General features: G+C 43.1%; 1 protein-coding gene across 1 annotated transcript in view; it reads left to right on the top strand.

The window, feature by feature from the left end:
• The window catches only part of dysf (dysferlin, limb girdle muscular dystrophy 2B (autosomal recessive)), a gene marked incomplete in the record, with an annotated part of 114172 nt that overhangs the window by 103106 nt on the left and 6832 nt on the right, over positions 1–4234 (top strand).

Here is a 4234-nt window from a genome sequence, read left to right as displayed (position 1 = left end):
GTATCTGTTAGCTTGACGCTCAGTAGAAGTTAGCTTGTCTCTGAGTAGCTGTTAGCTTATCTGAGTATCTGTTAGCTTGACGCTCAGAAGAAGTTAGCTTGTCTCTGAGTAGCTGTTAGCTTATCTGAGTATCTGTTAGCTTGACGCTCAGTAGAAGTTAGCTTGTCTCTGAGTAGCTGTTAGTTTTTCCCTGAGAATTTCTCCATGATTGTTCAGGATCAAGTATTCTGACTGCTCTTCACTGCCACAATGACTGCTTAGAGCTACTCCAGTGTTTCTCCTATCGTTATCCAAGGTGGGCGCCCCGCCCCCCGTGTCTACAGAATTGAGCACCCTGCCAACCAAAATGTCCTTCAGTCATGACTCCCCCCCCCTCCCCCTGTGGACAACTGCCAGCACTGACATAGCGCTATGTTAGCGGCGCACAATACAGACGTGCTAGCTGAAAAGCTACAGATGTAGCGCGCCGCTTCTCTCACGCATCCTCAACCAACAACTCCCTCCCCCGTCAACAACTGCCGGACAACCTTAGCGCTAAGCTAGTGCTAAGCTAGCACTAAGCTAGCGCTAAGCGTGCATCACAGCTCTCTCTCCTCTCCATATCCCCCTAATCCCCCTTTAGTAAAACACAGATGAGTGCCCTGCCAAGGCAAGTGTTACATATATCCTCAGATGATGCTAGTGTTAAAGGGAAAACAGGAAGTCAGTCAGACTTCTGCTTCTACCTGAAGCCATTTGCCATATTAAGAGAGGGTTTTGTTTATCTGCTGAATGCACACAAGGACAGTTGCACACCAACACCCAACAACGCATAGAATGAACCACATAAGGCTTATTGCAACACATATTTCATTACTGATCCAATGAGGTTGCACTCACGTCCCCTTTAAGGGGAGGAGTCTAGAGTCGGTGGAAGCCGAGTGTCCACGCGGAGTTCGGCACTTTGTTTCTGATTCTGGAAATGTTAAAATTTTATTCTTTCTTGCCGTTATTCGTATCGGCGCAAAGTCCTTTCTCCACCTGGGACTAACGAGCCGGCTTTTAACGACACAAGTGACGTAGGGAAAACACTGAACTCCACACAGCCTTACTAAAACAAACAACTCTGCAATTTGCCTCACAATTGTAAGAGAACAAATGTATTTATTTTATTTATATGACACTCTCCTCTATTCCATATTCATGATCTTTTTTCAGAATTTAGAAACAAGTTTGTCAGTGTGGGAGGTTGCTAAGTGCTTTTTGTTTATGGAAACTCTTCTTGCTGAATACGTCGAGGACCAGTGACGTGCCAGGATTTGACACAAATCAGAGGAAACCCGTTTTAAAACAACGTGCGAACGCCCATGTTTTCTGTCAACACGACAACAGCCAAAATGTGTCATGCACAGATTAAAAAAAACTGAGGGCGAGAGATGTAGAAGGGAAGCTCGATGTGTAGCCAAGTGAATCAAATTAGAGTGAACTTGCGACGGGATCAGATTCAGTCTGGGAGTTCAGTGTGATTTTACCAGAGGTGATAATTGCTTCACTCCCAGATGTGTGTGTTCCGATGGAGTGTGTAGACTTAATTTAGAGGAGTTGATGCAGCACGGCTTTGACCAGAGGGAGGTGTTTCACTCTTTTTGACTGAAAGAACAGAGAACTAATCATATCTGGACCAAACGGACAACAGTAAGACACAACACCAATCATGAATGTAAGCCCTCAACATTTTAGTGAGAACAACAAAGACTTAACTTTAAATGTAGACTCTTTTTCCGATTTGAGAAATTAAATATTTAAAAGAACAATAAAAATGTATGAGGAAGTCCAAATTGGCAGAGAAGTATATTAGACTGGTGCAGGACATGTCTGAAAACAGTTGGACATGCTAGACTGGTATTGGACATGTATGAGGACTTCAGGACAGTGGTGAGATGTGCTGTAGGAGTGACAGATAGCTTCAAGGTGAAGGTGGGAGTGCATCAAGGATCTGCTCTGAGCCCCTTCTTGTTTGCTCTGGTGATGGACCGACTAGAGAGGCAGCTGTGGCTGAGTGGTTAGAGCAGTTGTCCTCCAATGCAAGAGTTGGGGGTTCGATTCCACCAGCAGTCGCATGCAGAAGTGTCCCTGGGCAAGCCACTGAACCCCTCATTGCCTCCGATGTGTGTCCCATCAGTGTATGAATGTAATAAAGCACTGATTACTCTTTGTAGAGATCTAGTAGAGTTCTGTATGAATGGGTAAATGAGGCACAGATTGTGTTGTAAAGTACTTTTGTGTCTTGATAAGACAGAAAAGCGTTATATAAGTACAGTCCATTTACCATTTACTAACAGATGAAGACAGGCAGGAACCCCCGTGGACTATAATGTTTGCAGATGACATTGGGGTCTGTGGTGAGAACAGGGAACAGGTGGAAGAGAACTCAGAGAGGTGCAGGTGTGCAGGTGAAAGAAGAGGAATGAAAGTCAGCCGTAGCGTTTGATGGCAGCCATAAATTATTTTGGCACCAAACGTTAATAAGTTACCAATGTGTATCTAATAATTAAGTTCTTAGCGGTTCATTAAAATATGTTCTTTGGTTCATGAGAAATTTTGCTGACCTACAAAAAGCACATACACACAGGCAGACACGAGTCTGTCATCACGAGAGGGAAAGTTTGGACACTTAATCTTTATTTAACAACACTATTCATTGGATTCCTTTAAACATGTTAACATGTTATTGAGGTGTCATGCGTGCTCATTTGCTCACACAGACTCATGTTCGTGCTGCTGTTCGGCGTAATGTTTATATGCTATTAGTGCTTAGTGTATTTTTAGTTGATGTTTTTCTTAGTTCTTATCTTAGATCTTATTACTGTTTTTCTTATACATTTTATTGTTGGATGTAACTGGGACCCTGTGTACATAATTTCGCTCCACCACATGTACGGCATGAGGTTCGAATGACAATAAAGAATCTCTGACTCTGACTAACATGTTAACATGGCTTCGACATTGAAAGTTGTGCCTTTCAGAACGTCAGACATTTTTGTGTCTCACTGGGTTGCAACAAACGGCAACACACCACGACTGACTTTTACGTGGAACTTTCCAAAGCTACGTAAACTTTTCCAAGGATTCTTAAGTTCTTTGGAAGTTTCAGGGCCACGCTCTCATCTCGCTGGAGTTTTGATCATGTCCAAAAAGCATCAGCCACACCACGAGGAGCCTACATTACATTTTCAGCAACTTCTGCAATTTGTGCAACAAATTTATTCTTGAAATAGTCGTCTAAAGCATCCGTGACGTACTGTGGCTAAATTGTAACGCAACCGTTGCACCTCATTTGTAGCAACGTTTTATTTCCAGGTATTCCAAGTGAATATTTGTGTATTTTTTCCTCACAATTATGTCCTCAACTAGTTGCTCATCGTTCAAGCTCAAGTTCAAGTTGGCTTATTGTCATTTCACCACATGTGATACTTTGTACATGAGGTGGAACGAAATTACGTACACAGAGTCCCGTGGCATCCCAGTGAGATATATTCATTCATTCATTCAACCTTTATTTATACAGGCTAGCATTATTGAGAGACAAGGACTCATTTACAAGAGAGACCTGTTCCAGACAGAACATAAACAATAAATCATGGTGCCGTAAAACAGGGTGAAACTCTAAAAACAAGAACATATTTGCTTTGATTTTTCTATTGATATGATCAAATGTTTGAAACCCCTTAAAGAATTCAAGGTGGACTTAGATACAAACCTAAGCCCGATTTGATGTTGCATGGAAAAACACCGGAAGACAATTCAGATATGAAACCAGTTTAGCTTCATGCCTGAATGGTATGGTGTATAGAAATTCCATCCATTATCTTTACCCGCTTGGGGCCAAGACGGTGTAGAGGTAGGGCAGCCGACTTGGGGCCAGAAAGTCGCAGTTTGACTCCCTGCCATGCCCATATGCCGTGGTGTTCCTGAGCAAGACACCTGATCTCTAATTGCTCCCCGGACGCCTACATAGCTGCCCACTGCTCCACCTGGGTGTATCTCAGGTGTGATGGGTTAAATGCAGAGAACTAATTTTGTTATTGTATAGAAACATATAATGATGACAACACATAGCACTTTACGCTTTCCTTTTCAGGTCACAGGGATCACTGGTGCCCATGTCCAGCAGTCACTGTACGAGAGGCAGAGGACACCCTGGACATGTCTCCAGTCCATCATAGGGACACCTGGACATGTCTCCAGTCCATCA

Source organism: Nematolebias whitei, chromosome 1 (genome assembly GCF_014905685.2).
Source record: "Nematolebias whitei isolate Nwh7 chromosome 1, NemWhi1, whole genome shotgun sequence".
Taxonomy (NCBI): domain Eukaryota; kingdom Metazoa; phylum Chordata; class Actinopteri; order Cyprinodontiformes; family Rivulidae; genus Nematolebias; species Nematolebias whitei.
The sequence above is the reverse complement of the archived record's forward strand: the minus strand, read 5'-3'. Positions and strand labels throughout refer to the sequence as shown.